This window comes from Theropithecus gelada, chromosome 4 (assembly GCF_003255815.1).
Source record: "Theropithecus gelada isolate Dixy chromosome 4, Tgel_1.0, whole genome shotgun sequence".
In the NCBI taxonomy this organism is placed as follows: Eukaryota; Metazoa; Chordata; class Mammalia; order Primates; family Cercopithecidae; genus Theropithecus; species Theropithecus gelada.
In genome coordinates this window covers 23,484,743-23,509,367 of record NC_037671.1, presented here as the reverse complement: position 1 = coordinate 23,509,367, position 24,625 = coordinate 23,484,743, and the positions used below count along the sequence as shown (strand labels likewise).

At 41.9% G+C, this 24,625-nt stretch overlaps 1 protein-coding gene and 1 non-coding gene across 3 annotated transcripts in view; one reads left to right on the top strand and one right to left on the bottom strand.

The window, feature by feature from the left end:
- The window catches only part of E2F3 (E2F transcription factor 3), a 91,142-nt gene that overhangs the window by 25,563 nt on the left and 40,954 nt on the right, over positions 1-24,625 (bottom strand). The gene's annotated exons all lie outside the window — the stretch shown is intronic.
- LOC112623897 lies at positions 15,445-15,550 on the top strand. Its single transcript, XR_003119254.1, has one exon. It is a non-coding gene; the product is annotated as a U6 spliceosomal RNA (small nuclear RNA).

Below are 24,625 nucleotides of genomic sequence, written 5' to 3'. Positions count from 1 at the left end.
GTTCATTCCTCAGCATTTTCAGAATTGGTGTCAGAATCGGGATTGCTAGAACATCTGTAGCTCATGTTTGGGAAGAAAATGGATAAAGGGGTTGGGGGGTGAGAAAACATGGATTCCTGGGTGCCCACATGGTCACCCATGGTATGGAGTGGCAGCTGGGCCGACATCAGTCACTAAAGGTAAAAGCTACCAATGGAATCTAGAGGTGGATCAATCTAACTCCCTGGAAGGTGGTTTGCTGAATGCATGAAGAAATGCAAACTAATAAGAAAAAAGCAAAATATGCAACTCCTTGGTTATTGTTACCTGTAATAGCTAGAATGAAAGTAAAAAGAGAGTGCTGGGCCAAACCTTGATGCCAGACCAAGTTCAGATTTCAGCCGGTCTATGCTTCAGCCAGCAGCCTCAAAGAACCCCGCTCCCGCAAGGGAAAAATTATGCAGCGACATCAGAAAGCACCCCTAAGGACTTTGGGCACCAAGAAGGCAGTGTGGGGAAAGGGCAAAATCAAGAGACCATTGAAAGCAGAAGGTATAGTGTGAAGGAGTTGTTTCAATTTTTAGACTGGTGTCATCAGTTTCCTGAGGAGCCTTTACTAAAATGCACTATGAGAGTAACTAATTCAGGAGCAGTGTCTTTGGTTTTGAATGTTGGAAGAAGGGGGACTGCTTGATTCCACCTATAAATGTCAAGCTGAAACAGCTGATACGCTTTGTATTCATGCCATGTGGGGCCTGGGTTTATGACCACTGAATTATTCAACCACTGAATATGCCTTGCTACCCAAGTCATGGTAAATGATGCGATTAGGGGCACCCCTTTAATGTGGATGCCTCATTTAACCTTGTTGCCACAAATCGAGAGATAGTTCAAGAAACCTTATGAGATGTACTGGCTCAGCTTCCCCTCATGAGTCTTACAGATGCTAATACAAACATTAGGTTAATTAAGAGAATGATGAAGGGTGGGTTGGGGGGGAGAGTCACAGGACTCCTCACAGGAAGGTGGACATTTTTTTATGGTTATTAAGAAATAAGGTGAATAAGAACACACTGGGCCGGGTGTGGTTGCTCACACCTGTAATCCCAGCACTTTGGGAGGCTGAGGCAGGTGGATCACGAGGTCAGGAGTTCAAGACCAGCCTGGACAAGATGGTGAAACCCCATATCTATTAAAGATACAAAAATTAGCTGGGCGTGGTGGCAGGCACCTGAAATCCCAGCTACTTGGGAGGCTGAGGCAGAGAACTGCTTGAACCCAGGAGGCAGAGGTTGCAGTGAGAGATCACGCCACTGCACTCCAGCCTGGGCGACAGAGCGAGACTCCGTCTCAAAAAAAAAAAAAAAAAAAAAAAAAGAACACACTGATGGGGTGACACAGAGGAAAAAGAAAGAGAAGAGTCATGGGACTTGTCCCAGTAGGGTGGAAATCTTTAGGTGGTTATTAAGAAATGGGATGAATAAAACAAATTAGCAAGAAAAAATCCCATCAAAAAGTGGGCTAAGAACATGAATAGACAATTCTCAAACGAAGGTATACAAATGGCCCACAGACATATGAAAAAGTGCTCAACGTCACTAATGATCAGGGAAATGCAAATCAAAACCACCATGCGATACTACCTTACTCCTGCAAGAATGGCCATAATCAAAACATCAAAAAATAATTGCTGGCTGTGGTGGCTCACGCCTGTAATGCCAGCACTTTGGGAGGCTGAGGTGGGCAGATCACTTGAGGTCAAGAGTTCAAGATCAGCCTGGTCAACATGGTGAAACCCCATCTCTACCAAAAATACAAAAAGTAGCCGGGAGTGGTGGTGTGCACCAGTAGTCCCAGCTACTCAAGAGGCTGAAGCAAGAGAATCGCTTGAACCTGGTAGGCGGAGACTGAAGTGAGCCGAGATCACGCCATTGCACTCCAGCCTAGGTGACAGAGCAAGACTCTGCACCCCGCCGCCCCCTCTCCCCCCAAAAAAAGATGTTGGCGTGGATGTGAACAGGGAGCACTTCTGCATTGCTGGTAGGAATGTAAACTAGCACAACCACTATGGAAAACAGTGTGGGGATTCCTTAAAGAACTAAAAGTAGAAATTACCATTTGATCCAGCAATCCCACTAATGGGTACCTACCCAGAGGAAAAGAAGTCTTATTCGAAAAAAATATTTGCACACACATGTTTATAGCAGCACAATTCACAATTGCAAAAATGTGGAACCAACCCAAATGCCCATCAATCAACAAGTGGATAAAGAAACTGTGGTATGTATATACGATGGAATACTACTCAGTCATAAAAAAATGAATTAATGGCATTCACAGCTACCTGGATGAGACTGAACACTGTTATTCTAAGTGAAGTAACTCAGGGATGGAAAACCAAACATTGGATGTTCTCATTCATAGGTGGGAGTTAAGCTATGAGGATGCAAAGGCATAAGAATGACACAATGGACTTTGGGGACTCAGGGGAGTGAGGGATAAAAGACTACAAATTGGGTGCAGTGTATACTGCTGGAGTGATGAGTGCACCAAAATCTCACAAATCACCACTGAAGAACTTACTTAGGTAACCAAATACCACCTGTTCCCCGATAACCTATGGAAATTAAAAAAAAAAAATGGGATGAATAAAACGGAAACTGAAATAAAATGTAATGCAACATTGTGAAAGGCTGGTTGGATCAAAGGGAAGTCCTGCTGGTCTCCCAAAATTAAGGGGTTCCAAAAATGTTTGCTACATTTACCCTAGTGTGGAGAAATTTAAAAAGTCAGAGGCAGAGATTACAATGAAGGATCTGATCTGAAATTGCCTGGGGCAATAGTCAGGCAGATTAATCAAGATAAAGACTGACAGACAGCAAGTAAGGGTGTCTTGGCCCAGTCCCCTGCTGGGGAACCACAGCCTTATGGACGCAAGTGGGAAAATCGTCTGGGTGGTGAAGAGTAATTCCCGGGACTCCTTGATATGGGAGCCTTAGGCACTGTGCTGCCAAAACCCTCTGGGCAAGCCCCGACTTGGGCTACAGTTAGATTGCGAGAACATAAAAATGTAAGGATTGCTAGGATGATCAAAGCTGGGATGTTTAAGTAGGCTTTATATAAGGAAGTTGGGTCTTTTTACCTAAATGATTTTAGGAATGGATATCATGTCTGTCCGGGGAACACTTCCCCTAGCTAGTACTGAACTGTACTAACGAAACCTGTTGATAAAGGTCTAATGAAGGCTACGGTTAGGAAAGTAAGGGTTGATGGAATTAAAGTAAAAGTTTAGAGAGAGGTGGCGTATTTGAACACACTTCATGAGAAATAGCTGTGTCTCTTTATCATGCAATGGACATTACATCTGAGTGGAAAATGCTCCCCCTACACAGTCCTCTAAAATAGAAGGCATGTAAATCCACCCTTTGAGCAACACTGATTGGATGTGCTAAATGGGAGCTAGTAAGATTGCCCGAGCCCACAGGGAACAGAGTAGAAGCTGACTGACGCTGGAGACACATCCTGGAAGCATAGCCCTGTGTGGAGCCTAGACTGACCCCGACACCTGAAATAACCATGCTGTCTGGGGGTGATGTCAGAGGAATACTGTAATGCGGATGGCGGTACCCAGGAGAGTCCTATCAGAAAATGGAAATGGTTTATAAGGGATCAGACTACCTACCTGAGGAATGCAAGGAGGAGATAACCTCTCCCCTAGGCCTGACTCTGGAACTATGTGAGGAGCTGATGGATTCTTCGGTGCCCGATAAACAGCTCTCTGATTAACTGACAAAGAGCCGCTGTGTTTATGATGCACTTCAAGGCAGTTTCAAGGTGAACAGATAACAGCCCATTTGATCACCAATGGCCAATGATGCAATCAACCATGCCTATGTAATGCAGCTTCCATAAAAGCCCCCAAAGGACTGGGTTTGGAGAGCTTCTGAGTAACTGAACACATGGAGCTTCCTAGAGGGTGACGTACCTGGGGAGGGCATGCAAGTTCCACACTCCCGCCCCCGTACCTCGCCCCATGTATCCCTTTATCTGTACCCTTTGTAATATCCATTATAATAAACCAGTAAATGCTGTTTCCCTGATTTCTGTGATCTGCTCTGGCAAATTAATCAAACCCAAGAAGGGGGTTGTGGGAACCCCAATTTATAGCTATTCAGTCAGAAAAGCAGGTAAAACAATCTGGGGCTTGCGACTGGCACTGGAAGTGGGGGGCAGTCTTGCGGGGCTCAGCCTTCAACCTGTGGGATCTGATGCTATCTCTGGGTAGACGGTGTCGGAACTGAATTGGTGGACACCCAGCTGGTGTCCACTGCAGAATGAATTGCTTGCTTGATGTCTAAGGAAACTACTCCCTCACCGGGCACATCTGGTGTCAGAAGCATGATGTGAAACTACAGTAGGAGAAACTGAGTTTTTAAATTCCTCTTTATTCTCAGACATACCCAGCGAAAACCTTTTAAAATTCAAAGGCAAAATATAGACTTTTCCCCAGAGATACGGAAGCTGAAAGAATTCTTCACCAGTAGAATAGAGAAAATATTAAAGGAAGGGCCTCAAACAGAAAAAAACGATGCCAAATGGAAAACAGATCTACGCGAAGGAAATAAGAGCATCAGATATGGTAACTATGTGGGTAAATGTAAACTCCTCCACATTTAAATCTCTCTCTTTGTTTTTACAGATACGGGACTTCACTATGTTGCCCAGGCTGGTCTTGAACTCCTGGCTTCAAGCTATCCTCCTACCTTGGCCTCCCAAAGCACTGGGATTATAAGTGTGTGCCACTGCACTCGGCCATAATTTACTAATTTTTAAAATTGATTATCTTTTAAAGAGATTTGGCCTGGTGCAGTGGGGCTCATGCATGTAATCCCAGCACTTTGAGAGGCAGAGGCAGGAGATTTACTTGAGACCAGGAGTTCAAGAGCAGTGTGGGCAACCGTGAGACTCGGTCTCTACAAAAATAAAAAAATTAGCCAAGTCTGGTGGTGCACACCTGTAGTCCCACCTACTTGGAGGTTAAAGTGAGAGGATCACTTGAGCCCAGGAGTTTGAGGCTGCGGTGAGCTATGACTGCGCTAAAGAGTGAATGGGGGCTGAGGTGGAAGGATTGCTTGAGCTCAGAAGTTTGAGTCCAGCCTGGGTGACACAGTGAGACTCTGTCTCAAAAAAAAAGAGAGAGAGAGAAAGAAAGAGACAAAACAAAAAGAACAAGAGAGAGACCTGCCCTGCCTGATACCCAGGTTTTTATTGTGTAACTACAGGAATTAGTGAAATAGCCTGGGCATGGTGGCTCACGCCTGTAATCCCAGCACTTTGGGAGGCCGAGGTGGGCGGATCACCTGAGGTCAGGAGTTCAAGACCAGCCTGGCCAACCTGGTGAAACCCTGTCTCTACTAAAAATACAAAAATTAGCAAGATATGATGGCGGGCACCTGTAATCCCAGCTACTTGAGAGGCTGAGGCGGGAGAATCGCTTGAACCCTGGAGGTGGAGGTTGCAGTGAGCCAAGATCACGCCACTGCACTCCAGCCTGGGCGAAAGAGTGAGGCTCTGTCTCAGAAAAAAAAAAAAAAAAAGAATTAGTGAAATATGTACAGGCATACCGATAGGTAAATAGACCAAAAGAATAGAATAAAAAACCGAGAAACAGCTCCATGCATACATGAAGATGTCATATATTGCAAATGAGACACTGCAGATACTGCAAAGAATGGACTATTTAATAAACTGTGTATCGGAAAAATAAAATTGGATCCCTCAAACTACATACAAAACTCAACTCCAGACCTACTGAGGTAAGCAAGAGACTGCACAGGAGGGCAGCACAAATGACACGTGCTGTCTGTCAACAAAAGGCCACAGTAAAACAATGGAAAGGTAAGCTACCTCAGCATTATTATCCAGAATAGGTAAAGAATTAGGAGGAGCCAGTAAGAAAAGAACATATAACCCAAGAGAAAATTAGATAAAGGACAGGAATAGGGGATTCCTAGAAGAGACTACTAAATGGTTGAAAATATTAAAATATGAAGTCAGGGAAATATAAATTACAATGAAATAGCCTTCTCACACTTATGAGGTTGGCAAAAATGACAAAGTCTAAAAATACCAAGTGCTGAAAATACAAGAAACAGATACCATGCTTGAAGTCAGAGGTTGACGGGGAGGCCCCTTGGGAGAAGAGTTTTATCAGTATTTAGTGAAAACCACCAACTCCTCAATATGCACCATAAACTCTTGCACATATGCAAAAGGATGTGCATGTGAGAATTTGTAGAGCAGCATTAGCACCAGGCTATAGTCATCAACACAGGCCAATCACACAAACAGAACACTGAGTAGAAAACAAATTAAAAAAACCCCAGAATGTATACAGTATCTTTTTATAAAATTTTAAAAACATTGAAAACATTACTAAATAGGATTAGGTTAATAAATACATAGTAAAAGTAGACATACACAACACAGGCAATGTATGAGAAATGAAGGGAAATGTAGTGGAAAAAACAATGCATTTGTGGAGAGAAACAAGACTGTTCAAATGTAATTGTCTTGCTCTGTTGCCCAGGCTGGAGTGCAGTGGCGCAATCTCGGCTCACTGCAAGCTCTGCCTCCCAGGTTCACACTGTTCTCCTGCCTCAGCCTCCCAAGTAGCGGGAACTCAGGTGCTCACCACCATGCCCGGCTAATTTTTTGTATTTTTAGTAGAGACGGGGTTTCACCATGTTAGCCAGGATGGTCTCGATCTCCTGACCTTATGATCCACTTGCCTCAGCTTCCCAAAAGTGCTGGGATTACAGGCGTGAGCCACTGCGCCCGGCCTTCAAATGTATTGTTAATGTCATTCCATGGGTGCTATTCTTTCTATCTTTTGTATCTGAAATATTTTATAGTAAATTTAAAAAATTAAAAACAAGCGTCAATTAGTGAGGCAGAAGAATGGGCATGAGACAGTACAGCTATTTTGGAGGATTATCTGGCAGTATTAATATTTCAAACATGCACGGCTTTTTTTTTTTTTTTTTTTTTTTTAGATAGAGTCTCACTCTGTCTCCCAGGCTAGAGTGCAGTAGCACAATCTCGGCTCACTACAACTTCCACCTCCTGGGTTCAAGTGATTCTCCTGCCTCAGCCTCCCATGTAGCTGGGACTACAGGTATGCACCACCACACCCAGCTAATTTTTGTATTTTTAGTAGAGACGGGGTTTCACTATGTTGGCCAGGCTGGTCTCGAACGCCTGACCTCAGATGATCTGCCCACCTCGGCCTCCCAAAGTGCTGGGATTACAGGAGCGTGCCACCATGCCTGGCCAAAACATGCATGACTTTTTGACTCTACAAGTGTACTTCTGGGAACCAATTTATCTTAGAGAAATACTAAAAAACACGCACAGAAAGGCATGTATAAGGATGTTTATTATAGCACTATAATCAACAGGGGTAAGTTAAACATCTAAATGACTACTGTTCATTAATAAGGGAATGGTTAAATAAACCATTTTATTTATATACCCATATTATAAAACATTATGTACCTGTAGTATTCTATGGCCAAGGTACATCTTTCCTTTAACAAGTAAGGAAAAAAACCAAGTCAGAACTGTAGATAAGGCACGGTTTCCAATGTAAAGCAAAAACAACCACTGTTGAAAATACATAGAAAAAGGCCTGGAAGGAAGTCCATAAGTGAGGAGAAGGGGAAGGGCTGAAGACGCTAATACATCCTATATACTTCTGATAGAATGTGTGTGGGAATACGTAATCTATGTAATTTATTTGTAAAATTGGTGAAAACAATAAAAACAGAGGAAACACATGTTAAAAACAAACAAAAAAGTCTAGGGAAATTGGAGGAACCAGTCAGCCCATAAGAAGTTCTGAGATGGCTGGGCTTCTGGGAGATAAGGCGTGGGAAGCCTCCATGAGCGCCGACAAAGAATAACATTTAGTGAAAGAACAAATGAGCGGATGAGAGGAAAAAGGGGAGCAATGGGAGCCCCCAGATTCTAGGATTATTGTCCATTTCTATAACATCAGTTCTCCACTTCCCCAAAGGTCAGTAACTCACAAGTTTTCTTTTACTTTTGAGACAGGGTCTTGCTCTGTTGCTCAGGCTGGAGTGCAGTGGTACAATCACGGTTCACTGTAGCTTCAACTTCACGAGCTCAAGCAATCCTTTCACCTCGACCCCCCCAAGTAGCTGGGACTACAAGTGCACGCCACCATGCCTGGCTAATTTTTGTATTTTTGGAGAGACAGGGTTTTGCCACATTGCCCAGGCTGGTCTTGAACTCCTGGACTCAAGTGATCTTCCCACCTAGGCCTCCTACAGTGCTGGGAGGAAGAGCCTGGCTGTAACTCATAAACTTTCAAAAGGAAACAAAAATGTATCCAATGCCTACTGTATACTTCCATGTTGATTATTTTAATTAAAGGAAAGTGGATCCTCTAATAAACCTTTAATTTGTTAAGATAAAAAAAATTCTATGTATTAAAAAAAATCGATGTAAACAGTGACATCAATTCTCAGCTACACTGACTGTTCAGACATATGCTTTTTAAACATAATATAGTGGTAACAGATTTCAGAACAGGCTCTTCATCTAACGGTATAGGTGGTAGTTAGTTTTTTTTTTTTTTTTTGAGACGGAGTCTCACTCTGTCGCCCAGGCTGGAGTGCAGTGGCATGATCTTGGCTCACTGCAACCTCCGTCTCTGGGGTTCAAGTGATTCTCCTTCCTCAGCCTCCTGAGTAGCTGGGATTACAGATGTCGGCCACCATGCCAGACTAACTTTTGTATTTTTAGTAGAGACGAGGTTTCACCATGTTGGCCAGGCTGGTCTCAGGTGATCCTGACCTCAGGTGATCCACCTGCCTTGGCCTCCTAAAGTGCTGGGATTACAGGCGTGAGCTACCGCCCCCAGCCCTTCCAGGCTATATCACTAAAGAAAAAAACGACTGTGGCAAATCTGATGTAGACCCCATTTCATATGATCCCTGACAAGCTAAATAGAGGATTAAACAACTTGCGAGGCGACAGAGTCATCCAAAGACACCCAGCCTGGGGCAGATAATGGAAGAACCTCTCTTACTCTAATTGTTCTTCCCAAAACTTCTAGCGAAGCATCCTTGAACCACTTCTGGGGAACAGAATATTAAAAATGCAATCTCCACACAAAAAAGCAATACTTTTGCCCCTTTGTCACAACAGAGTTTTACTGACAAGTCTATTTTTGGGAAATCTCCTAGCGTTTAAAGGACAGAATGGAATCCTTGGAGAGTGAGTAAAGTTACACTGATAAGACATGGGTTGGCTCTAAGAAGAGAATTCAATTTTCTTAAAAACAACCAAGAATACAAGCTTATCTCCAAGGTCCACCAGCAAGCACCACTATGAGTGAGCTGTTTTTTCTAAGGCTGAGGAAGTGGAGAAATGGTCTGGGAGGGAGGTGCAGAGAGGAGCCAGTGGGCAGAGCAACCAACTCTGGTAGGTATTCCTTGACCTACCTATTTAATTTATAAATTAGGGGTTAAAGACCCCTCGGTATGGGCAAGACAAGATATAAGTCTTCTCTTTCAAAGTCTCCCCAGCAAAACAGCACAACCATGAAAGTAGAAAAAGCACACACGGTTCTTTAAAAGGAGTCAAATTCCTCCACTCCCATTCTGAACGACTCCCTGTTACAGTGATGTGGGCAAACATTTTGATAGAGATTATGGATCTGAAGCCTCCTGCTTACCCACTGTAAGTTCAGAACAAGGTCTTAGTTAGCCTTTTTCTACTTCATAATGAGACACTATCTCTGCGGTTCAGAAGAAAAATCAAACGGAAAGGCCTACGGCAGTGATTGCTAATGAATACATATGAAGTCATGTTCATTTCTCAAATGAACATAAAAAGATCTTGAAGAAATACTAGACAAATTGCTATGAAAAATGTGGGCTGGAATAGTGATCCAAAAACTCTAAAAATACACAAACTTGATAATACTGAATTCAATGAAAATTATACCAAGAAAAATGTTCTCTACCTAAATTAATGTTGGGAAAAAAAAATGGCAGTGTGTTGCTGCAGGCAAGGGATGACATATTAACTTTTACTAGTGATAAAGTCAATAACAAACTATGATGTCTATCAAGGACCCTGGCTCTATTCAGCAGCTCCATGATTACAGGAAGAGCAACAATTTATTTGAACAAGCATTTAGCTCATGCAGAACGAGGATTTCTCAGGAGGCAATTGTGGCAGGTGTAGCTAGGGGACCACTCTGACAGTTTGTCTCCTTTTCATCAGTGTTATTTTCTAACCCACTTACCTCTTTACTACATCTATCCTATATACCTTCCTACAATTCTAGGTAATGGACGCTGCTGCAATAGATGTTTGTTAATTGGGAGACTAAAGAGAGAACGGGCCAGGCGCAGTGGCTGACGCCTGTAATCCCACCACTTTGGGAGGCTGAGGCAGTCGGATCACCTGAGGTCAGGAGTTCGAGACCAGTCTGGCCAACATGGTGAAACTCCGTCTCTACTAAAAATACAAAAAAAAAATTAGATGGGGATGATGGTGCACTTCTGTAATCCCAGCTACTTGGGAGGCTGAGACGGGAGAATCGCTTGAACCTGGGGTGTGGAGGGTGCAGTGAGCCAAGATGGGGCCACTCTACTCCAGCCTGGGCAACACAGCAAGACTTCATCTCAAAAAAAAAAAAAAAAAAAAAAAAAAAAAAAAAAAGAGAGAGAGAGAACGAAGGATCTCAAAGCTTACACTAGCTGAACCTGACAAGTCAGGGAACATTTTTTTCCCTAGATTATTTCCAGATGTAGGCAAAGGGGGTGCGGAGGAGAAACGCTCTCTTCATCTCTGAAGCCATACCTACGTCAGATCCTCCCACTGCCTCTCCTCCTGCTGGTTCGAAGCCTGGAAACCTCACCTGTGGGCAAAGTGAGTTCATAAACCCGAAATGCATTGCTTTTCTTGATGAATGACCCTAGATGAACTTCCAAGAACTCTGCATGAGATCTTACCTGCGAATTCATCTGGGGATTCTTATAACCAACTTTTTGCAATTAATCATTACGAATGTAAAGTAAGTACCTGGTTATTTAAAAAGCAACAAATACTTAATTGTGTGAGATACAAACCTCCATCATCTCTACAGTTAAGGTTTATGAATCTGAGACCATTATTTATAAATTAAAGTTACTTAATCCCCCAAAAAGCCCTCAATACTTTTCTTAAACATAGTTAATGAATCTTGTAATGACTCTGGTACTTTTTTAACCAGTGGACTGACATTAATTTTTTTTTTAAACAAAATCTATTTCTATTTGTATTCGCACATTGCATTGCTCACTAAAATATGTGCGCGAGTGCGTGTAGGCAGTCATTTCATAAAAAGCAAGCAGGAAAGGAGACAGGACTATTTGAATCACATTCCAATTTAGGAGAATGCTCTTTATGACAATGTTCTCAGAATGGTTTATAAAGGTGAATAAAATAAGAAACTACAAGAACAGATACATTAAAATGAGTGTTATTTCCATTGTATAATTCTCCTTGTCAGTTTGCAAAATAGAACTTAATTTTTTTTTTTTTTTTTTTTTAACTGGGAGACTGGAGGAATGGCAAGAAACCTTGGCTGAGTTCCCTGGGTCTCGGTTTCTTCATCTGTACAAAGTGTAGAGAGGACTAGAAAATTCATTGGCATACCACTTTCTAGGGCTTGAAGGCCTATGAGCATCTCTGAAGTTTCACATTCTAATCAATTACTTCTTTCGTTCATTTACTCTGACCATCTTTGGGTAAGACCCACCGGAACCTGGCAAAAGCTAAATTCACCAGAAACTTACGAGATTACAGGTAAGAACATAAAGTAAGGACAATATATTTCAAAAACCATCATAGAATTCTAAGCAAAAACAGAAGAATACCAAAAGCCTCTTGATCTGTGACTTAGCTTGTAGCTACACACACACACACGCTCTTTGCCTAGCTCCTTCAATGCTTAACCCTGAGGTATGGCAACGGCAAGCCTCAGCCAGCATATCATTTCAGAGTTCTGTCCTTGGGTTCCCAAGGGGTGGTTCTAGAATCGTCTGGAGTTGTAAAAGGGATGAGAGAATTTCTTTCTGTCTCCACCCTATTACCACACTGTTTATGACCAAATGGCACCCCTGTCAAAGCTTTCGGGACACCCTTGCCCCAGGGCCAGTGCAAAAGAATGTTCACTTTATTAAGAACAGTGCCCTGGCTTGAAGGAAAACAGGATGTTTAGAAAGTTTTGTACTTAATCTTCGACTCTCTCTTCAGCCAACTATGACTCGCTACAGGGAAAATTGTACAGCAGGGTCAATGAATAAAACCATAGACTTCTATGACGAATTGTCAAGTGCTGTTGTGGACAAGGCAATATCTGATGGGCCAAAAGGTGGGAAAAGATCTAGAAAGGTCCATAGCTTTCCCTGGAGCTCTCAAAGATAACAGACGCTTTTGTAGGTCAGAGTCTCCAAAGAGGGTTGGAATCAATCTGCTAAATGCATCAAAACGGAGCCAAGTGGGAAAGTCCAGTCCTGACCTCCCTGGCACAGGCATCCACTGGCATTTTATCACTTTGCTTGCAGCCAACAAAATCAATCAGCAAGACTATTACAATGAAGCACACAGGATATGGAGAGAAACACATACTACAACATGTGTTCTTCAACAGACAAGAAAGCCATCCAAAGCAAAAGGAGTTGATTTCAGCTTCAAGCAAGTTGCTATGTATGCATTTCTTATTCTGATTATATTGGCACTCAGGACCATTTTCTTGCATTTGATATTTGGTCCCTCTTATAATTCTTATTATCATAACCAAAACTACTTTAAAACAAATGTGCACGTCCTTGGTTCTTAAACTAACTTTGATACACATTGTCATCAACTGGGTAATAAAAAAAAAAATGCCGATCCCTCAGTTCCACCCTGAGATATAGAATTAGTTACATGGATTTGGCCTGGATAGCTGGATTTTACAAAGCTATCCAGTGGAATCTAATGTCCAGAATAGCTTTAGAACTACTGCTCTGAGCTGAACCCTGGCTGGCAATTAGGCTCAGAGGTACGGGAACTCTGCCTTAACTTGCCAAATACAAGTACCATTACGGTGTGGCTAATAGTCATCAGAAGTATTCTATTCTGGTATCAAATTAATTTTAAAGGCAGAGGGGCAAGGGATGAGAAGGAACAATGGATGCTTTTGTGGGGGTAAGACAAGTCTTCAACGCTACAAAACTCCCTAGCATATTATAGAAACCAGTTTTGCTGGTTTTTTATTATATGACAAAGGGAAGCACTGACCCAGTGGCAAGATTCTGGATGGAAGGTGTACCCGTCCAAAGCACTAGCAGTCCTAGTGAGATATCTCTGTGACTCCTGGAAAAAACTCAGAGAAGTTTCCTTCTCTAAGAATACCACCTTTAAAGAACAGATATGGTCACTTCCTGCTGTGAGTCTACATTTTTACATGTCAAGAATATAAGGACCAAACCCATCTGCCCACAAGACAGTGCTATAGGGTTGTAAACTGCCATTATGAAATTAAATATTACCTCTAGGTCATGGGTCTCAATCTTGAGCATGCTCAGAATCACCCCAGAGGCTTGTTAAATTCAGATTGTGGGCTTGTCCACACAGGGTCTCTGATTCTGTAGGTCAATGATGGCAGTTTGCATTTCTGACAGTTCTCAGCTGATGCTAAGACTGCTGGTCTGAGGAAGACCACGCTTTGAGAACTCCTGTTCTTAGGGCTCATAAAAGGCGTGGTCCTTGAGTAACAAGAAATGTTTCTTCAGGCTTTGTGATAAAGAGACAAATACTTTGAGTGAAAGGAGACAGTGTCTTAAGATAAATCTTGAGAATTGTACCAAGAGGCAAAATGTTAACATTCCCCTAGGGAGAAGCAAGCAGGTGGGTTGTTAACCTCATTCATTCACTCTTGAGTAAATATTATCCTTGGAGGACAAAGTGGAAGAGCTGTCTTGAGTTAAAAAGAGAACTGAAACATTCTTTCCAAAAAATGGTGACCCATGGTTTCTTGTTTTACAAGGGAATAGTGGGCATTTTTCATTCACAAAATATTTACTTTCTAATGGTGGCACTTCAGTGGGAGGAAAGGTGGGCATTTTGACTAAGTGGTTAGGGAAATTGGGTAGCCATCTATAAAAAATAAAGTTGAGTCAGGCATGATTGCTCCTGTCTATAATCTCAGCACTTTGGGAGGCTGAGGTAGGATCGCCTGAGCCCAGGAGTTTGAGACCAGCCTGGGCAACATAGCAACACCTCGTCTCCACAAATAATAAAACTTGCCAGGCATGGTGGTGTGCACCTGTGGTCCCAGCTACTCAGGAGGCTGAGGCAAGAGAATCGCCTGAGCACGGGAGGTCAAGGCTGCAGTGAGCCATCACTGCGTCACTGCACTCCAGTCTGGGCAACAGAGGGAGAGCCCATTTCCAAAAACAGAGCAAAAGAAAAAAACTTGAATCCATACTTAACAGAATATCAGGATAAACCTCAAATGAAGCAAATATTTAAATGTAAAAAAAAGTAATAGCATAGAAATTCTGCAAGAAAATATGGGTCAATTCTTGTACATGTATGTGTGGAAGGGATTGGTGGAAAATGCTTTCTTTCTGTTACTTGAACTCCAGAAGCCATAAAAGAAAGAATGGAAAATTGACTTCTGTTTAAGACCAAAAAACGCCACAAATACTAAAGGAAATGATAAACCAAGAAAAATTTGAAGATCATATCACAGACTTAGAGCTAATCTCCCTGTTATACAAAGAGCCCTCACAAATCAACAAGAAAAAGAGCAAGAATCCAACAGAAGAGTAAATCACGTACAGGAATTAAGTAAGTACAGTTTGCAAAAAGGAAAAAAAAAAAAAGGAAACGAGAAAAACAAATGGCTTCTTTTTTTTTTTTAAGATGGAGTCTCGCTCTGTCACTGGGCTGGAGTGCAGTGGTGCGATCTCGGTTCACTGCAACCTCTGCCTCCTGGGTTCAAGCGATTCCCTGCCTCAGCCTTGCAAGTAGCTGGGGCTACAGGTGTGCGCCACCATTCCCAGCTAATTTTTTTTGTATTTTTAGTAGAGACGGGGTTTCACCATGTTGGCCAGGATGGTCTGGATCTCCTGACCTCGTGATCCACCCTCCTTGGCCTCCCATAGTGTTGGGATTACAGGCGTGATCCACCGTGCCCGGCCAACAAATGGCCTTTAAATATCTTGAAAAGATGTCTAGCCTCTTCCTTCTTTAAAAAGGTATGCAACTCTAAACCGTATCGATATAGTATATTTTACAAATGAGATTGACAAAAATCTGAAAGTTTGATAACTCACTCTATTGGTGCAGCCCTCATTACGTTAGCAGGAGTGCAGAAATCAAACAGTACTTAGGGTGTCACTTCAGCAGCACATACATGAAGATTGGAAAAATACAGAGAAAATTAGTATGGCCCCTGTGCAAGGATGACAGGCAAATCTGTGAAGCATTCCATTTAAAAAAACAAAAATAGTCCACTGAAAAGGCAAGCAACACGAACTATAAAATCTAGAAGAAATGGATAAATTCCTGGACACATACAACCTCCCAAGAGTGAACCAGAAAAAAACAGAACCCCGGAACAGACCAATAACGAACTCCGAAATTGAATCAGCAATAAATAATCTACCAACCAAGAGAAGCCCAAGACCAGACAGATTTACAGCCAAATCCAAATTCTACCAGACGTACAAAGAGCTGGTACCATTCCCACTGTAACTAGTCCAAAAAATTGAGGAGGAGGGATTCCTCCCTAACTCATTCTATGAGGCAAGCATCATCCTGATACCGAAACCTGGCAGAGACACAGTGAAAAAACAAGGCCAATATCCTTGATGAACATCTATGCAAAAATCCTCAATAAAATACTGGCAAACCAAATCCTCTAGCACATCAAAAAGCTTATCCGTCATGATCAAATAGGCTTTATTCCTGGGATGCAAGGTTGGTTCAACACATGCAAAGCAATAAATGTTATTCATCACATAAATTACTAAAAACAAAAACCACATATTATCTCAATAGATGCAGAAAAGGCTTTCAATAAAGTTCAGCACTGCTTCATGTTAAAAACTATCAATAAACTAGGTATCGAAGGAACATACCTCAAAATAATAATAGCCATCTGTGACAAACCCACAGGCAACATAATACTGAATGGGCAAAAGCTGGAAGCATTCCCCTTGAAAACTGGCAAAAGACAAGGATGCCTTCTCTCACCACTGCTATTCAACATAGCATTGGAATCCCTGGCCAGAGCAATCAGTCAAGAGAAAGAAATAAAGTGCATCCAGATAAAAAGAGAGGAAGTCAAACTATCCCTGTTTGCAAACAACATGATTCTATATCTAGAAAACCCCATAGTCTCAGTCCAAAAGCTCCTTAAGCTGATACACAAATTCAGTGAAGTCTCAGGATACAAAAGCAACATACAAAAATCACTAGCATTCCCATATGCCAACAGTTAAGTCAAGAGCCAAATCAGGAACATAATCCCATTCACAATTGCCACAAAAAGAATAAAACACCTAGGAATACACTAGAAAGATCTCTACAGCAAGAATTAAAAACACTGCTCAAAGAAATCAGAGATGACACAAACAAATGGGAAAACATAAGCAATTTACACATTCAATGTTATTCCTATCAAACTACCAACAACTTTCTCCACAGAACTAGAAAAAACTATTTTAAAATTCATATGGAACCAAAAAAGAGCCTGAATAGCCAAGGCAATCCTAAGCAAATAGAACAAAGCTGGAGGCATTACGCTACCTGACTTCAAACTATACTATAGGGCCACAGTAACTAAAACAGAATGGTACTGGTACAAAAAGAGACACATAGACCAGTGGAACATAATGAGAGCCCAGAAGTAAGGCCGCACACCTACAGCCGTATGATCTTCGACGAACCTGACAAAAATTAAACAATAGGGAAAGAATCCATTCAATAAATGGTGCTGGGATAACTGGCTAGCCATACGCAGAAGATTGAAAGTGGACTCCTTCCTTATACCATATACAAAAATCAACCGAAGATGGATTTAAGCCTTAAGTGTAAAATCCAAAACTTTTATAAAAACCTGGGAAGACAAGTGAGGCAATACCATTCTGAAAATAGGAATGGGCAAAGATTTCATGACGAAGACACCAAAATCAATTGGAACAAAAGCGAAAATTGACAAATGGGATCTAATTAAACTAAAGAGCTCCTGCACAGCAAAAGAAACTCTCACCAGAGTAAACAGACAACATATGGAATGGGAGAAAATTTTTGCAAACTATGCATCTGACAAAGGTCTAATATCCAGCATCAATAAGAAACTTAAACAAATTTACAAGAAAAAAACAAACAGCCCTATTAAAACGTGGGCATAGGACATGAGCAGACACTTTTCAAAAGACATACATGTATGTGGCCAATAAGCATATGAAAAAAAGCTCAATGTCACTGATCATTAGAAAAATGCAAATCAAAACCACAATGAGATACCATCTCACACCAGACAGAATGTCTATTATTAAACAATCAAAAAACAATAGATGCTGGTGAGGTTGCCAAGAAAAAGGCTTATACAGTGTTGGTGGAAGTATAAATTAGTTCAACCATTAAGGAAAGCAGTGTGGTGATTTCTCAAGGACCAAAAAAACTACCAGAACTACCATTCGACCCAGCAATCCCATTTCTGAGCATATATTCAAAGGAACATAATTTGTTCTATCATGAAGACTCATGCACACGTTGGTTCACTGCAGCACTATTCACAATAGCAAAGACATGGAATCAACCTAAATGCCCATCAATGATAGACTGGGTAAAGAAAATGTGGTACATATACACCTTGGAATACTATGCAGCCATAAAAAGAAGGAGATTGTGTCCTTTGCAGGGACATGGATGCAGCTGGAGGCCATTATCCTTAGCAAATTGACATAGGAACAGAAAACCATATACTGCATGTTCTCACTTATAAGTGGGAGCTAAATTATGAGAACATATGGACACATAGAGAGGAACAGACACTGGGGTCTACCAGAGAAGGTGGAGGGTGGGAGGAAGGAGAGGACCAGGAAAAATAACTGATGGGTACTAGGCTTAATACCTGTGTGACGAAATAATCTGAACAACAAACCTTCATGACACGAGTTTCCCTATATAACAAACCTGTAGATGTACCCCCAAACTTAAAATAAAAGTTAAAAAAGGGGGGCTAGCCACATGATCACAAATACATATGCACATATCTGCTGGCCCAAATCCCAATCCCCTTATGGGAAACTACCCTACAGATACACCTGCACATGTATGAAGTGATATTCAAGGTTATTGACTGCAACTTCATAATAGCAGAAGATTGAAAGAATCAGAGTGTATTCACTCCATATGGTGGAATACTGCACAGCTCCAAAAAGTATGAGGCAGCTCTATAGGTACTGACCTGAAAAGCTCATTAAGGTATATGATCCCATGTAAAAACAAGGTGCAGAATAGTATCTAGTTGTCACCTTTTCTAAGAGGGAAAATAAAAAAGTATTTAAAAATTCAAAGATTTGCATAAACAGTAGAAGAATTTTCGAGAACCTAATGGATATGGTGAACTATAAAAGGCGTAGGTGGGCAGGGTAGATGGGAACAGGCTGGACAGCAAGATTTTCAAATTGTATATTGAAATTAAATTATGGAGCTATATAAAAAAAATCAGAAAACTTCAGCGTACATGGACATTTTTTTCTTTCCATGTATGTTTTCAGTACAACCCTAAGCCAAAAAAGAAAAGTACGTAGTAAATACGAGTCAAGCAATAGGGTTAGGTCAAAGTGACTGACTGCCAGGAGGCCAGAAATTGGATGGCAAAGTCCACTTTGCAGGCAAGGGATTTCGAGAACAGCATTTACTAAGGCAGGTCTCTGAAGATGAAAGAAGCCAGGCTTTTAGTTTTACTGGATCATTCAATTTCTATAAATACTCTATTCCAATTAAGCCAATGAATTTACATTTCTTTGCAGCCCATGCTTTTCAGTAAAGCTCAGATGTTTGCCATAGTGTTTCCCACCATGTGGCACTCCCCTCAACCCCACCTTCAGCTTTGTTTCAGTAAACAATCAACACAAGCACCTAATTATAGACTTTAGGAATATAAAGTTCCTCAGATGAGACAAGAAATACAACCTACTCTTCTCCCACCTCTCAAACCTGTCTTTTAACTAATTCAAAATCAGGCAACACCTTTAGATACTGTGTAAAATACACTACATGGAGTATACAAACAAGTCATATGAACCAAGGTTTTTTAGTACCTCTATGTCTATCTGAAGAGATGCCAGCTTTTACATATTCCCTAAAAAAACCGTATTTTAAAAACATCTATGTTCTAACTGGTGTGTGTGTGTGTGTGTGTGTGTGTGTGTATACATATACATATTAAAGGCAAACACATTTAACTTACTCTGGGCACATGACAAGGCACCAGAGTTACATTTCTGATTGTCTGCCATACAGAAGAGCAAGAAAGCAAGTCAGCCAATTTCTCCTGTATGGGCACTGGATACCAGGAATTTACAGGAAGATATACACCAGCAAGCAAGGCAACATGCTAGTCTGCAAGAGTGCTCCTTGGAGAGCTGTTTATTATTTCTCTGGAGAGGTTTCTAAGCTTCGCATTGAGAGCACTCATAACAACCAAACCAAAAAGAGCCCACTACAATCTAGCTTTCACCATCCCTTGCTCAGTTTCTGAAATTACTACCTGTCATCTGTCTGGACAAGGAAAATGGGATTGGACCAGTGAAAAACCTTTCATATCAATCCCCAGGAATGAAACTGGAGTTTAAAATCCTGCCCATTGTGTCAACAGGAAGTGCAGCAGAAAGGTGTAAGGACAGAATGTGATGGATTACCAATGTTCTAATCCCTGATATGGCCCTAACCCACTGTGTGACCTTGGGGAAGTCACCTGCCCTCTCTGGGCCTCCACTTGCTCACCTCTAATGAGGTAGCGGTACCTGAAGTCTCGCAAACATCTTTTCCAGCACACATGAACTGGGGCTCCTGGTTGCTTAATTCTGATGGCTTACTCTGTCACTTGAAAACCCAATTTACTGCCAAGAATAAATTATGGCAATGACTGTTGGTGATTGTTTACAGTGAATGAATGTGTTGTAACACAACTCATGGACAAAATGACTTCACAGCCTATTCCTTTAGATTTCTGACTCCTGATTATGTAGCAGTCTCTGCACCAGATGACACAATATAAAAATAAATTCTCTGTTTCATCTCGGCCCTTACCCCTTGGAGGCTAGATCAGTGCAAATCACTGTTTAAAAAAAAAAAACATTGCTGTGAGTAGTGTAGTCTGGTGCACTGGTGAACTGCCCCCAAGACCCGCTCAAGTTTAGAGGTGCAAGCAGAAAAAGCAGTGGCTTGGGGTTAAGACTGCATTCCTAGGCTGAGGGGTGCGGGTGGGTTGTCTGATAAAGCAAAATGGCAAGACTTACAGGCTCTGTTCTCTTTTCTGTTTCTCTCTCACACACACACCCCACTAATAATGTAGTACTGCTTAGCTCATTTGTCCCTTGGGCAAGAAAGCTCACAAGAAAGGCAGTGCCCTTCCCCCCAACATGTGTCCCAAGCCGCAGAACGCCAAGCACTGGCTGGTCATACTCTTCTTCAGTGTAACACTAAACAGGATAACGTGGAGGTCCCTCCTTCTTCTGTGTTCTGAGGATCTACCTATTTTCCCTGACAAGACGCAAGCTAATATGTTAACCTAACTTATTACACTCTACCCTGATACTATCCAAGAAAGACAATTGGCCACATTTCTTTATTAAGTTGCAGTAAAACAGTGACATTGCAAGAAGTTGCTTTTTGTTATTAAGACTTCTTTGCTTTTACTTTTAACTTTTTAGGTTCTCTCTAAATGTTGAACCACCCGTCCCATCAAAAATACAGAGGGCCAGGTGTGGTGGCTCACGCCTGTAATCCTGGCACTTTGAGAGGCCGACGCAGGTGGATCACTGGAGCCCAGGAGTTGAGACCAGCCTGGCCAACATGGTGAAACCCTGTCTCTACTAAAAATACAAAAATTAGCCAGGTAGTCCCAGCTACTAGGGAGGCTGAGGCAGGAGAATTGCTTGAACCTAGAAGGCAGAGGTTGTAGGGAGCCAAGATTGCACCACTGTACTCCAGCTCCAGCCTGGGTGACACAGCAAGACTCTGTCTCTAAATAAATAAATAACACAGGGGGTGAATTGCACAATTCATTTTCCATTTTCTTAATATGGTTAAATCATCATCTTACTTGTTTAAAATTAATCTTTCTTAAATGTATGTATAGCTTACCTTTATTTCAATGTTTAATATTGTACGTATTTTGGAAGGAACTTAAGTCTTATTTATATCAATTAGCCTATGGTCAAATTGGTTTCATTATGCCTCATTCATTTAAAATTGCAACTTTCAAGAACCTATGGAGTGAAGACTTACTGTACTGTGCTAAACTGCCTTTCAGAGTGATGAGAAAATGAATTCCTCAGTTCTAAGAAGCTACTGATTACAAGATGTACCATTGTTTTATATAAACAAATGTAGAGGGGGGATCAACGCTCAGATACATATGTACAAATGAAAAAATGCATGTCTTAGAAAATGGAGAGGCCGGGCGTGGTGGCTCACGAGGTCAGGAGTTCGAGACCAGCCCAGCCCGGCCAACATGGTGAAACCCCATCTCTACTAAAAATACAAAAATTAGCTGGGCTTGGTGGCACGGGCCTGTAATACCAGCTACTCGGGAGGCTGAAGCAGGAGAATCGCTTGAACCCGGGAGGCGGAGGTTGCAGTGAGCTGAGAACGCGCCATTGCACTCCAGCCTGGGGGACAGAGCGAGACACCGTCTCAAAAAAAAAAAAGGGAGAAAATATACACATTCTAATTTTCTCAATGCCTTGTCATCCTGGGAAGGAAGATGACGTTGGGAATATTCTATTTTTAAGTACAAGGCGCTGCTGCCACTAGGGATTCTTACACAAAAAGACCAACTCACCATGACCTGCTCTCGACTCTCCAGCCCGACTGAGGAGGAACTTGACACTCAGGGTATTATTGGTCCAAGCTCTCAAGCCATGGCCAGGCCAATGCAATTCAGTTCAAAAGACATGTATTGAGCATCCATTATATGACAGGGACAGTGCAAGGCATAGGGATAAATAGACAACATGGCTGTCCCCAGCATGACTGCTGCCCTAGGGGAAGTTATCATCAGAAGCAAAGCCCAGAGGTCCACATCCTAGTCCTACCACACCCATTCATGACTCAGGGGGACTTCCCAAGACCTTTGGGTTGACATACAACATTTTCCAAGACCTAGCAACAAAGTCTTCAATCGAATAGTTATGAAAACGTGTTTTCTGTTGTTGTTGTGTTTTTTTGGTCTGGTTTCTGACATAGCATTTCATTTCCAAGGATCTTACTTCTGGGTGAGGACACAAAAGTTGTACAAAACAGCAAGGAAAGGAGCCATGCTAATTTTCTTCATTTTCTTCTAGACACAGCAATAACAAGGCAGGCAGACACAATGCAATAAAGACAAACAGACTCACAACTCGACTTTCTAAAAAAGACTAGTATTTCTTGAGGGCCCACGGGGATCATATTAGATACTAGATGTTCTTGTTTTCTGTAGGAATGAACTAAGAAGTAGACAAATCTTTCATTTGTCTAAGGTATCAACTGTAGCTGCACTTAAAAATGGAATTCAAGGATTTAAATGAAGTTTATTTCATAAAGACTGAACTTGTTACGAATCATGAGTAGTTAATATTAAAAATCTCATTGCCTAAAAACACCATAACATATAATAAATATGGGTGTGTTCCTACAACATACAATATACCACGGGGACACTAACATATAAAAACCTTACAATGTAGCTGGGAAGAGCATTCTATTATTTTATTTTATTTTTATTTTTCAAGACAAGGTCTCACTCTGTTGTCCAGGCTAGAGTGTAGAGGCACGAACGTAGCTCACTGCAGCCTCTGCCTCCTCGGCCCAACTGCTCTTCCCACCTCAGCCTTCCAAGTAGCTGGGAACATGGGTGCACACCACCATGCCTGGCTAATTTCTTTTTTAGAGACCTGGTTTCACTATGTTGCCCAGACTGGTCTTGAACTCCTGGGCTTTAGTAATCCTCCCACCTCAGACTCTCAATGTGCTGGGATTACAGGAGTGAGACACTGAGCCCAGCCTCTGTCATTTTAAAAGCTAAAAATTAGGCAGAGTACTTGATATGAAATTAAGGTAAAATAAATAAAATGCAATAACTTTTAATTTGATGGAAGACATGCAATACAGACACACACAATTAACTCTCTAATAATTTTTCTTTTGTTTAGACTAATTAAATGTGAGGGTCATCACAAAGCACTCAACTCGAAAGGGGTGAAGATAAATTGGGGGGCAGAATGGGAATACCAGCTTAAAAAAAAAAAAGACATTCTTGCCCCTAGCATTGCTCTTTTTAGAGATGGGTTCTTGTTCTCCCGAGTAACCAAGACTGCAGGCGTGTGCCACCATGCCCTGTTAAATATTTTTGAAGAGATGGGGGTCTGGCTGTGTTGCCCAGGCTGATCTCGAACTCCTGGGCTCAACCAATCAGCCTACCTCAGCCTCCCAAAGCACCGGGATTATGGGTATGAGCCACTGCATCCGGCCTGTCAAATAATTTCTATAAGGCAATAATGCTACCAGAATTCACACAGGCTGAGACAGTATCTGAAGCACTACAGGCTACAAAAAAAGTTACTAATAATCCCAAACTGGGGATGTCAGGTCAAGAAACTGTCTTTTGTAAATAGGAAGGCACAGGGAAGTTAGATGTTGGAGTGCAGAATCACTACACGCAGACCCCACAGAATAATTCTACGAAGAGACAAAGAATGGAGCCAAGAGGGGCAGTCATGGACTTTGAGAAGAGCTGGTCCACAGACCCCTGCATCCCTCTTGTCCCCGCAACTGCCATTGCACCCCACAGCAATTCTGGAGCAGACCCAACTTTCTGTGTTGACAGGCAGGCTTGTTTCCTTATCTGTCGAAAGAAGATGGTGGTGCCCATGAGCCACCTGCGTCACACAAATGTTTCAAAGGTTAAATTTAAAAAATAGATTTGAGGTTTTTTTTTTTTCTTTGTTCTTTGAGACAGTTTGCTCTTGTCGGCCAGGCTGGAGTGCAGTGGCGTGATCTCAGCTCACTGCAACCTCCGCCTCCTGGGTGCAAGTGATTCTCCTGCCTCAGTCTCCCGCATAGCTGGGATTTACAGGCATCTGCCACCATGCCCGGCTAATTTTTGTATTCTTAGTAGAGACGAGGTTTCACCATGTTTCCCAGGCTGGTCTCTAACTCCTGACCTTAGGTGATCCACCAACCTCGGCCTCCCAAAGTGCTGGGATTACAGGCATGAGCCACCTCACTCGGCCTGAGATATCTTTAAACATGATTATTGGAGAAACTTAACTGTCCTCTAAATGCTTTGTCT